Source organism: Lates calcarifer, linkage group LG6, assembly GCF_001640805.2.
Source record: "Lates calcarifer isolate ASB-BC8 linkage group LG6, TLL_Latcal_v3, whole genome shotgun sequence".
Taxonomy (NCBI): domain Eukaryota; kingdom Metazoa; phylum Chordata; class Actinopteri; family Centropomidae; genus Lates; species Lates calcarifer.
In genome coordinates, this window is record NC_066838.1 from 18,408,122 (window position 1) to 18,421,397 (window position 13,276).

A 13,276-nucleotide genomic window follows, 5' to 3' on the forward strand; every position below is an offset into this window, starting at 1 on the left:
CACAAAGTGGAAGCGGTTCTTCGTTGTACCTGAACCGATGGTGTCTGCTGAAAGGACAACCACAGAACAGACTGAGAGAGTGACGATGCATTCCAGTACTGGCTTTCTTAGAAAAACTGTGTCAGTTTTCCTCATCTGTCAGTGACTAAAAAAGAAATATACACAAAGGTAAATGATAGGAGTGATTTTTTTCCCCTTAGTACTTTGAAATTTTAAAATACTATATATTATACAACTAATTAGCAAGTTGTTGCAGTTGAAGCTAAACTGATACACCCACAAATCCACTTTTATTAGTTTTTCAAATATGATATTTATGTATGTTAATCCAGTTTGAGAGACTGGTTTTATCTCTGGATTTTACTCTATTTCCTCATTCATCCCATTTATTTCTTTTACATATTTTACTTGTCACTCTCCATCCTAATGTTCCAAGTCTGTCTTGAACATAAATTATCGAATAAGGAAAAATATCAAAATAAAATCATCTCAAACCTGCAATAACTGATTAGACACAGTGGAGACAGTGTCCAATATTTACTCTCTTTTAGCTCTTTTGTTTTGTTTCTACCAACTCAGGATCAAAATATCTTTATTTAGCTCATAAATGTTCAACTAATGTTGAAGCCAAAAAACAAAATAATGAGCGAAAAGCCAATGAAAAGCTTTGATAAACTAAGAAGAACAGTTGAGTCAGGTGATAATTCTCTGTAAACTCATTGCTGCGTGCGACCCCCTTTCACTTACAAGTATAGTCATGTGATTCATTGTTAATATTCAAATATTGACTGTAACTGCCTTAAACAGAAATCAAACATTACTGATGCAAATGCAGATGTCAAACCAACTGGCAAGAGAGCTACAACTCTTAACACGATGAAGCTTGACAGATGATAGCTGGAGATGTCCACACCGCAGTGGCATATAACAGGTGGAAGCTTGCTGCAGGTGGCAAGCCTTCATAGGCCACAGTGAGAGACATAGTAACACATCAAACAACTGTACTGCAGCTTATACAGGGAGGCTGTACGCTGCCATATTGTAAAATCATAAGCATCCACAAGGTCAGCGAGGTTCAGACAGATGAACAGCAGAATAATAATGTCTTAGTTTAAAATATAAATCTAAGGAGTTAAATTGCTCTTAAAGGTAATGTGCGGACAACCTGGGGGCACAAACATGCTAAAACAGCTATGACTCAGTTATTTAGAAAGGCAAGAGAAGAGTGTTTCTTGATGGATTTATACATCAACATGAGATAGAGAGGCTAGAGAGACTTACTACTGCAGGAAACCCAGGCCCCAGGCTACATGATAAAATCTGATTGATATTGGGTAAGTTGTAGCAGATATAGAGGTTGCCTGTGTTCCTTTTTCTCTGTCTTTTTCAACTGCCGTGACCATTATTGATGATCAGGCAAGAGAATAATGGTCAAATGTTCTCTAAGAGAGAATCCAAAGTAACAGTCGCCCCCTACAGTCAGGGACCAGAATCAATGAGGGTCTCTTCTCTTGCTACTGATGAATGTAACACTGGATCTCGTAAAGTTAGGCACCATTTCTCAAAGAAGAAATAAAAAAGGAAAACAGAGTCAGAATGTGACGAGTTCGTCAGTGGTCTAATGACAGGTTTATCTTGAAGAGAGACAGAGACAAACATTACCTCAGAGCTGCCTCTTCCATTGCTGCTGCTGCAGTCTTGCTGTACACCCCCACCCCCACCCCACCCCAAAGACAGCGTCAGTTCATCGAGTCTGTCCTGGGGGAAATTCCTTTCTACTACTGTCCCTCTCTGAGCAGACTGTAGTTGTCAGTGTTGGGTCATATGATGATATATTTGTGTGTTTCAATAATGGAAAAATTCCACTATTGTGAACACATGCTTGAACAGCGAGGCTGGAAGCTTGAACTGAAGACATGTGCAGGATTAAGATGGGGACCAGACAAGGTGAAGTAAAGAGAGACAAAACCACTTGGAGGATTGTTAAAGCCAAATTACATCACGCCAAATAAAAAGGGGATGAATTAGGCTTTATACAAAGGGGCAGTATCAGAAAGTGAAGGATGTCTGCAGTTCACACATCACACTAGTGCTGTTCAACCAGTCAATTTACCTATGAAGAAGTCTCAGATGTGCTGACAAAATTGGACCAATGACTGAAAGTGAAGCAAGCGAAATTACCTTTTGCTAATAGTAACTGGTTAGATGTACTGTATAATGTAAGAAAGACTTGGTCCCTCCTTTCAGCTGCCTCAAAGCCAGTCAGGCAGGTTTTCTGTAATTACATGAAAAATGGCTTTGGTCCCTCCGGGGTTTTGGCCACATCTGAGAGACAGAAGAAGTGTCTTTGCGTGCTTATATATATATATATGTGTGTGTCTGTACGTGGGTGAGTGTGTGTGTGTGTACTTTTGCATGCAACTATGAATAGGTGAAACACTGACATACAGCAGAAACAGTAAAGGGTATGTATGTGTCAATGGTCATTTTCTTGCCTGACTGATACAAAACACCAGAAAGTTGTAATGTAAGTTTAGTGTAATAAGTTTAATCTGACATGGAAATCAAATTGGTTGTCAGCGTTTCTTTGATACAAAGAACACAACAGTCAGTAAAGTTTATAAATCGACATCAGTCAAATCTCAATTACCAGATCTGTCAGCAACATGAATGAGACCAGCTGTACTGTTACAGTCTGCTTCAAACTGTGTAAAACTCTAAATGCCACTGGCTTTGAGCATCCTTGTGGTTTACCCTGCAAGTCTTTCGTGATTTGTGTTAAATTGTGTGAGATTCCTCCCTAAGTCCTGGTAATCAATCAAAACCTTTCAAAAACAAGCCTTGGGCAGCGTATTTAGGAAAACCCCAGCTTGTTTGAGAGCTGTGGAGGAGATGTTGAGGATGACTGTGTGAACCCTCCTCTCCTGGATAAATTTGTCATTAATCTAAGTTGTATCAACAAAATCAACATTCTGTTCTCTGCAAACAACAAGCTAATTGAAATTGTCAATATCAGCTAACTAGGCCAATCTAGGGCCCAAACAGATGTTTGTCTGTGGTTTGATAGATTTGGTTGAGTGTAGGTGAGAGCAGAATCTGTCTGGAGCTCAGAAGCCTGCCAGATGCTTCTGTATCAACACCTCTTTTATCACCTGAAGAGAGTCATCCTGCCAACTATGACAGTAATTCCATCTGAGAGGGCCACACTGACAGAGGTATCATCGCATCATGGATGAGTGGGATTGACATTTACATTTTGTAACATGCTCTCTGAGAATTCTCCCGGGTAGTGAGCACTGTCGGCCAATGTTTGGACTTCCTGAATTTATGCATTCAATAAAAAAGAAGAGCAGCACATTCCTTCAGAGTTCTGTGCCAACCTGCATAACTGTATTTGCACATGGAAGCCTCGTTTCATGTGTAGGAGAACGGCAATAAATGGGATGCCGTGATGGCAGGTTAATCCTCCCACATTAACACCCCAGAACACAATGATTTAAAATCAAAACTCCACATGCATGCTGCTGCTAAAAGCAAAGGAAACAGTCAACACACTGCCTGATGACTTTCTAGCTTAGGTAAACAGAGTGTCTTATGGTAAAAAAAACCCATGTTGTTTTACACTTGTCGGATTATACAAACAGTCACAACGTGTGTCTCATGCTATAATCAACTAATCAAGTGGCAACACTCAAAAGGCATATAGTAGGAACGTGCCAAAATGCAGCAGTGTGCTTTTAATAGCCCCAGGTGTTTAGGTAGGTTGACTTGTGCTGTGTTTTGTGGGGAGGATAAATGCCCCTGCACACCATGGATGGATTTGGCAGCTGTTCATTACATTCACACCTGCTAATTAAAACGCAGTAAACACTTTTATTTATTTATCATTGTTTATCCCCTTCTCGCTCGTGAAAACAGCAGTGATCGCAAGTGCGTTTAAATAGCACATGTCAAAACTTTTCCATGTGATGATTCCTGTCTGTTCTTGTGTAGTGGAAAATCATAATTTTTAAAGGGTTGATGATTGGAGACAAGAAATATATCTGATTCAATCCTAGGAACAGACCAGGCATGTTTTAGTAAGATGAAGTCTAAAGTAGACCAAACAGACAAAAGTATTTTAAAAGCCCATTGTGCCAAACCAAGTCTTCTTCTCCTCTTCTCCTAATTGGTAAATATACTTTTTCTAATACATTTGAGATGAGTCTGAAGGAAATCTCTCACATTACACCATGTTCCCAACTTCATATTAAGTCATACTATTTTTGGAGTCTTTTTTTTTTCCCTGACAGTATTTTGGGAACACCAAACACAAATCCCTCTCCACATTTTCTTTTGAGCGCAACATGCCACAGCACAGTCCACAACTGTATGACGATTGCACCGTGAAGAGGAAAAATGTCTTTTGAAATAACAAACACTTGAAGCCAGCTCATTACTTGGGTGACACTGTTTCTTCCAAGGCAAGCCTCAACTCTTCATCATTATACAACTCTGCCCATTGCTCACCCGCAGAAAAATTTATTACCTTCACTGAAATCCACTTAGAGCAGACAGTATGCATTCCATACTTGGTTGGCTGTGAGAACCAAGCAGTTTTGCGAGGTATGCCTTGCGCCAGCTGAGGAGATGTCAGGTATGAAGCCACACCTCCAGTGCTTTTGGCCACAGATAGATGATGCGGATTAATTCTTTCAAAGAGTACTTGTAGGTGCAGCAGTGCTCTAGGTTAAATGCTAATGTCAGCATGTTTACATGGCAACACTGACAGCACTAACATACTAACGTGTAGTGAGTAAAATGTTTACATTGTTCACGTGTTAGCATGCCAACGTTTGCTGCTTAGCCCTAAACACAAAGTTCAGCCAAGGCTCATGGGAATGGCTTTTAAGCCGGTATGTGGTCACGAAGTACTGGACAAATAAAAAAATGTATGTGATTGGCTCAAAAGCAAAAGTTAAGGAGTCACCATGGCTATTGCAGTTCATCCCATGGGCACCATGAATCTGTTCCAAATTTCATAGAATGGTTTGCCCCCATAGTCCGAAAATATGAAGGGTTAAGTTAATTGGTGACTCTAAATTACCCGTAGGAGTGAATGGTTGGTTGTCTCTATATGTCGGCCCTGTAATAGACTAGCTACTGTTCCAGGGTGTACCCTGCCTCCCACCCAATATCAGCTGGGATTGGCTTCCTCCTCGCGAACCTCAAAAGATAAGCAGTACAGCTAATGGATGGATGAATGGATTTCATGGCAATCCATCAAATAGTTGTCGAGAAATTTCACTCTGAACCAAATATGTTAATCTAATAGTGAAGATACAGGAAAAGTCAGGGTATCACCAAAATCATCAGACTTTATCCTCTGGGGACCATAAATGTCTACCAAATTTAGCTTTGTTGAGATATTTGGACCCAAGTGGTGGACCAACTAGCATTGCCAACCTTAGAGCCCTAAGTTCATGTCTCATCTTGTCTGCTGTAACATGGTGTGATCAATCCATATTTTGCTGATAAAGTCGTTTTTGGAGTCACTCTCATTTTGATTTGCATATTAATATTGCAGCAATTTTCAGAGGCTTGCATTGTTTGCATAACCGATCTGTTAGGGAGAAAACATGTCTGGGTGTGGACTGGGGAGTGCACTTGCCTCAGGACCCCAGGGCTTTTAATCTGTACAAAGTACAGAAGAGAGAAACGCAGCTGTCCTGCCATTTTCTGTGGGCCTCTGTGTTCTGTGTTTGCTACATTCAGCTGTCTTTGAAGTTTTGATTAGGGTCTGTAGGATAAATCGCAACAAATCCAGTTGTTTCAGACCACAAAGATCTGCATTCTCATCATGCATCTTTGAAATCATTTTGAGTCATCAGCTCCTGTGGGAACAAGTCTGAAGATAACCCATTCAGGAAGCCCATATTAGAGTCAATGAGGCAGAGTAGAACAAAAACACAGAAAACACAGCCCTGCAGGTAAAAGTACTCATGTTAAGAGGAAGCTTGAAACTGGCTGAATAGACTGCCGTGCAAAAAGGGAAAAGGCGGTGCCATTAAATTTCAACGAAACAGGAAGAGAATGCACAGACGTAATTTTATGTCATTGCACCTGGATCACAACTCAGCCATCAGGTTAGGCCTGAGCTTTCTAAGATGAGAGATATATGTAGATATTACGTCATTCAGACCAAACAGAGCTACCTGTGTCAGGGGTGATATATCTGACCAAACTGTCGCAGGGTGAAAGATCTATTACCTCACACACAACAAGGTCACTTGATTTGAAAAGCGAGGACTGACATAAGATCATAAACAAAATGTTTCTGGAGCTGAAACTTCAAAGCTTGACGGAGATTGACATACAGTAGATAGTCACAGTTGTATATTCTGGTTTTGATTCTCAAGAACCTTTGGGGGCCACCCAGAATTGTGTGTTTCTTCAAACAAATGTCATCAAGGTAGATAAGCACCAAGCCAAAATAAATAAGGCTGCATCACCATGTTTTGTTTTGTTTTTTTTTTCCTTTTCATGCTTCTTTTTGGATGCACAGCACCTCACAGAAATGGGTTGTAACTCATTCACAAATTCACAAAGCCTCTCAACATCTCATTGTTGTTGCATTTGAACTACTCTTGTTGTTTGTTTTTACAGTACTTAAGTGTTATCAACACCACACAGTGCATCACGTTATAATAACAGTAAAGCTATCATCCATTCATTCATTCACAACAATTAGGCTGCTAATTCTTTACTGAGTGGACCTATGTGGTCATCATTAGATTAGTCATACAAATGTCTGTCTGCGCCACCTAAAGGAAAGGAAAGGAATATCAACAGTGATTTAGAACTGCAGATGTAAATGTGTGAATCCCCATTAAAATGCTAAGACATTAAAGGAATGGTTCCACAATTTGGGAAATTTGTTCACTTTCTTGCTGAGAATTACTGCCAATAGCCGGTTAGCTTAGCTTAGCTTAGGTTGGCACAAAGACTGTAAACAGTAGGAAATAGCTAGCTTGGCTTTGTTCAAAGAAAACAAAATTATGTTATGTTATGTTATAAGCAATTTCTCATCTTTCAAAACATTTTGAGTCATCAGCTGCTGTTGGAACAAGTCTGAAGATAATCCATTAGGTAGCCTATATCAAACTATTCATTTAACTAATGTTGTAATTGAACACTAGCACCATCTACAGGCAATGAGTTTTACAGCTTTTTCCTCATGTAGCTCTGTTTTACATTTAACAACTGTTTTACATGTTAGTAAAATAAATAAATAAAATTATTGTTTGTTATAAAATGGAATAACATTGTGTCAAACTAACCTTCAGCAGATATTAGAGTGAATTAGATTACACATTAGCCAGAATTTGTTCAGGCATGTGAACAGTGACCGCAAGTGTTAAAGGTCTGTAGAAACGGTCACCTGTGCAACAGGTAACAACAGAAATATTTTAAAAAGTATTTTTAATAATATACAAATTTAAAGTTCCTATATTCATCATCAAATATAAAGTTTAGTCGGTATATATTTCATTGTATCCTACTGTACAATAACAATAAAGCCTATTCTATTCTATATTTCTATTTTGTTTTGTTTCATTTTGGCTCTGGTTTGGACTCAACCCTCTAACCAGGACGGAAGACACACCATTATGCTCAGAGCAGTATGAACTCCTTCCAGTAATAGGCTGAGCACATACACACACACATTCCACATTTAATAAGGAAACTGAGGCTGTAACACACTGTGCCAGTGGGTGGCACAAGTCTGAGAACTGCAGAAGCTGTTACTCTCCTTACCTGGACACTGGCACGTCTGCATCTGCAGGTGTAAACTTTCCTCATTGAGGGTGAGCTAAGTCTGAGTGGAACTGCAGGTCCAGAACTGCAGATCTGAAACTGCTGGCACTATAGCTCTGCAACTGATTGATATTGGCTTAGAATGGCTTTTTCAGGTGTTTTGAATCAATGAGACTGTGTGTTCTTTTGTAAGCCACAAAAGAGCAGTACACTACACACTGTAATATGTATGGTGATTGCTGAGGAGTTTGTAATCCTGACCCATCATAATACCGGGTTTTGTCTACAACTTCTCATGTAGCTGTACGTTCATAATGTACTTTGAGGGCAGACCAAACTACCCATGAAGTACATGAATTATCAAATGCAATAGTGCAGCTTATTTTAGTTTAAACCAGTAATGTTGCTGTGTATTTCTGCTTATGCAAGTAATCTGTTGTCTGGTCAGTTACATTGTAGAGCATTTGAATGTGGGTACAATCAAGTGTTTTCAGGGTTCTGAGTTGATATGCATCTGTACACTCTGGCCTCTGTGCAGGGCTTCATTTCCACTAAATTGTTGGCTCAGAGCTGCCCTCTGTGTGCACACCTGTGCTTGTGCATGGGTTTCTGCTTGTGTGTGTGGTTCTTTGACTGTTTTACTTGCACCTTACTGGCACCAAAACCTCTCAATCACAGAAACTGAGAGGGCAGCAGAGGTAGACAAGTATATTTGGTACTAGGAGCTTCTGTGTCACTGCACAATGTTATGCTATTTGCAAACATGTTATGCATAAGACATAAAACAAAGCTTCATTTGCTGCTAATAGAAATGTCCTAGTCTCCTACATTGAGCTGTGTCTCTCCACATTTTTACATTTTCCCCTGAGAAGCAGAGATTGTATGAAATCAGCATTAAAGGTAAATTTCCAGAATGGCCATGTGACTTCTACCTTTTTATAGTCAGGATTTTGATCAAGGAATGCCTCCTGCTCATCTCTGATCAACTAAGTGCATAAAAAAAGATGAGACTTCTCTTTTAAATCAAGCAGAAAGGAATGCACATGTACTCTCAGCTCGCCCTTGGGGCCTTGGCTTGCACCAAGCATGTTTTTGGAGTGCAAAAAAGAACACTAATAGCACCTACTGGGGGCTCCCACATGCATACAACTGTATCATAAACTGCCATTATGGCATACCTCCAACTCCTCTCATACAAATGAATCTATATTTTTATGGTATCATATACAAATGATTAACACTGTGCAAATAACAACACTGGAAATGTGCTAATAAAAGGGTGAGCAAAGTGCACTGATTGTTCTCATTTGCTTTTAGACTATTTTATTTCAATTTACTTTGCAATTGCTGTAATGTTATTGTCATAAATTACCCCATCATTAGTTATTCTCTATGAAGATTTGATCCTAATCTCACAAAATGCCGATTCTTTTTTCCAGAGCCCACTTTATAATCCTATAATGAATCTGTCCTTTAATTTTAAAGTCAAAAGAAGCACTGTCACTCCCTTGTTGTGTGTGTGTGGGAACGCATACGTACAAGTGGAGGCATGAGTTTTGTCTGTACACTTTCACTAACTTTTCGAACATGTCTGCCTGCTGCTGCTGCTGCTGTGCTTTGGCGGTTTTCCCTGTGTCAAATCCTGACCTACCAAGAAGATGCCCACAAATTAACCCTTCTCTGGTGAACTCAGCCCTAACCAAAACATTCACAGTTCAACAGATCCTTTTGCAAAAGCTGTAAGTGAGTTAGAGGAGGCACGCAACTTTACCGGCGCTGTCGCAGTTTTAATGAGCCTTCACCTCTTAAGCTTACCAGAGAAAAAAGAATCAAATGAAAGACTACCTTAAAAAAACAAAGGCTATGGTTTTTACATTGAGAATCCCCTCTCTCATTAAAGACTCTCAACCAAGATCCATTTCCCAAGCCACCTGATTCATCAGCTACTAAATTATGCCTCATCAAAGGGGTATTTTACATATCACACACATAGTCAATTGAAAATACACTGTATTCATGGGAATAATTGGAATATTGAAAATAACAGGGATACAACTTAATATCTCGTGTTTTCTTGTGTTCTTAGAGTCAGATCAATGATACTACCTCTAAATGAGCAAAAGCCCCAATGACAAAGGTTGAAAAGCTTCTCCAGCTTAGCCTTAACCTTAATAGTGGCACTGTGGGGACACCTAACATAGAATTAAATGCAATTATGAAAAAATGTTTCCAACCCAAAGAGGTGTCTGTGAGACGGAAACCAGAGAAGCTGTATTCATTTCACACAGCCCCGGGTGCTGAGAGGATATGGCAGTCCTTTTCATATTGGCAGCTGTTTGATCAGGCTAACAGCGCTCTTTAGCTGTACCATAGCTGCAGGTCTGATCTAAACACCTCATCAGATTCAAAGGAGACGCCGCGTCTCCAATGCACTCCAGGCTTTTTCCATAAACACAGCTGAATTATTCTTTTGAGCGTCCTCGCTTGGTACTGGCCTCAATTTTTCTCTCAGAAGACAAAAAATATGGAATAATGTTGCCCGCAGTGTTTTTCAGTGTCACTGCTATATCTTCCAGCGAGGGTGTGAAATTTTACCGTGAGGGCATCTGATAGCCTGTAGATCGATTGTAACTGATAGTCTTCTCTGCGCAATGTGGGAAATAACAGGGTATGTAGAAAGCAGCAAAAGAGAAAGGGAGAAAAAATTCACCACAGACACTGACAGTGAAAGGAGGTGTAGCTTGCACGGCTCTGCGTTGTGTGTTGATCATGGTTATCAGAGCCATAGTAGATGACTGATAACTGAGGTGTGGCGTTGTATAAGTGTGAGTGTGTGTGTGTGTGTGTCTATGTATGTGCGTGTGCTCCTGTACGATCTGAATGACTGCACAACAAAGAGTCTGAATGGATTTAGTCAAAGCTCAAACGCTGATGCAGCTGCATTCCGGGGGGTTTATGATGTGAAACACCAAAGGAAAGGAAACAATGATCACATTCATAAGATGTCATTTTCTTCCACTTTTATCTGAGGAATTTCTGAAGTTTTTTTCCCCTCTCTTTTTCATAACGTAATGTGTCCACCTTACCCAAAGTGGGCCTTTGTTAGAAGGTTTTGTTTGAAAGCTGACCTTATTCTCAATAAGAAGGTGCAGGCCAGTCACCGCTGCGATCCATCCTTACATATACATGTACTGTACCTATGTTAATGTACTTGTTTGGTTAAAGGTTCTGTATTGAAGCTTGTGCTATCACTACATAACCAGCATTAGCATTAATAGCTGTTACGTACCAAGAGCTTCAGCCATTGTTGGATTTACAAGAGGTTAGAATATGACCTCTGAGCAGCGCTACCTCTGTTGGACTGGGGGCAGATTGGACGCTACAGGGACAAAAAGTGGTATTGCAAGATGGGATGGGCCAGGGCTAGCTGGTTAGCATGCTGCTGGAGACAGCTTGGTAAATTGGCTATTTGGCTAACAGCTGGTACTGCTTAAGCTGGCTATAGTGTCATTGCCTATTTTGGATGTCTAGACATTATTAAAATGTCAGAAATACAGTAGAAGATAGGAGAAAGATTGCAGGAATCAGGTAGGTGGGAGGGTGATTACAAACTTTTATATTGTTATTTTTCTTCTCATAAATTTAACTATATGATACAGAAATTGGTGAATCTGACATAAACTGAGCCTTGAATGTAGCTCTTGTGTTGCCAGTTGTAATATCTGACAAAGAAAACAGAAGAAAACCACTAAAGCTTGTTCTGTGGTACTGGTCATTGCAAGTTGTACTGAGACAACATCTCCCTGTAACACTACACCATTGAATACATTGTCCTCAAGATCTGTGGATGTGGCTTAACACACAATTCATTACAGAAATCATAAACCTATAATCTTTACCTTCCAGGTGTTTGTCCAGTTCCTCCATGTGGCGTTCACTGGCCATCAACCTTTGCTGCAGAGTGCTGAGCTACTGCTGAGTGACTGCAAGTTCTGTAGTTTGAGCTAAAGTGACATAAAATATATTTATATTTAAAAGTCAGAGTCAACACAAAAATATAACAATGTCAAAGTGGGGCATGGTGTTTACCGTCATTCTCCATCTGCAGTTCTTCTGCCAAGCTCTCAGCAGCTGTCATCCTGGCCTCCATGGCTGTCACAACAGTGTTCATGTAAACTGAGTTAAGCTTTGTTATGAAGTGAGTCTTTAAAGTTATTGTTAGCAATTACAATCTAATGCACCTTTATTCAAATTCAGGGAATATCTCATCTCAGTCTGCAAGTTGCCCATTCTGTGTGTGTGCTGAAAACAAATCCAGTGTTTCTACATAGTCCTGAATGCTTCCTTCGGGAGCTGAAAGGCCTGAAAACAGACACGGAGATTGCCCTGTTTCTGCTTGACAGGTGAGTAACATAGTTTCCTGTGTTCCACAGAGCCCGCAGTACAGTATTGTTTTGTGTTGTTTGTCCTTGGTGTAATGTTGGTCAGATTAGAAGGAGTGTTGTGGGTATTGCTGTTTATAACTACTGTGCTAGCTCTGAGAAACGGACTCGCCCGCTCTCCGTGTTGGCTTAACTGCAGCTCATGTAACACACCACCTCAAGAACGCAAGTACGTAGGTGCTCCGTCATTGAAGTTACCTTGAAGTTAAAAATAATCTAAAAACTAACTTTCAACTTCATTATGTTGCAGACACTGCTTTTGGCTACATGTCGTTTCTTTTGATAACGTTGTATATTACGTTTGTTTTGCTTCAGCTATGAAAAAGTAGACTCACTCGATTCTGCCATTTTCCACCTCGGTCAAGTTAAGTCGGTTTCCATGGCAATGCACGTAAGAGTTTAGAGGGCGGAGCTTCTGAAGGAACACAGAAGGGAGGGGTGCATTTGGTTTGTCGCGCAGTTCAGATATCAACAGTTACACTCCCTTTCAGAAGGTGGCGCTAATGCACCTAAAAACTGTTTGTCAACTGCCATTAAAAAAAGAAGAAGAAGATATGCACAGTCTTTCATCCTGTACTTAAAATAAGATATAATTTATTCCCCCCACTTGTGGGAAATTTACATGTTACAGCAGCAAGAAACAAGAGTGACAAAAATAGAAAAACAATGATATAATATAGAAAAATAAAAAATAAAAAATACAATATAAGGAAGGCACAGAAGAAAAAAAATATAATACAAGAAAGGCACAGAAGGGTAAAAAAGGGTAAAAAAAAAAAAAAAAAAAAGTTAAAGTGCAGCAGTCAGCATTAAAAAAAAAAGTCTCTGTAATAAACCGAAAAAATGTGCAGTTGTAATGTAGGAAAAATGGTGATAACCATTGAGGTAGATGAAATTATGTGCAAATAAAGTGACCAGAAAATGCACACCTGTGCCCACAGTAAAGCTCAGCATTAGTGAGGCAGGGGGTCGAGATAGGAGCATGGGCCGCAAACAGAAGGAGCAGTAACGGTGACTCATTGGTTTTAAACACAGAT

The 13,276-nt window shown here is 39.9% G+C and overlaps 1 long non-coding RNA gene across 1 annotated transcript; it reads right to left on the minus strand.

The window, feature by feature from the left end:
• Positions 1-11,701: 11,701 nt before the first annotated feature.
• On the minus strand, positions 11,702-12,796 carry LOC108900161 (uncharacterized). The gene is made up of 3 exons (XR_001963672.2): positions 12,575-12,796; positions 11,887-11,949; positions 11,702-11,801 (listed from the first exon to the last, which is right to left on the minus strand). It is a non-coding gene; the product is annotated as an uncharacterized LOC108900161 (long non-coding RNA).
• Between the last annotated feature and the right edge of the window lie 480 nt (positions 12,797-13,276).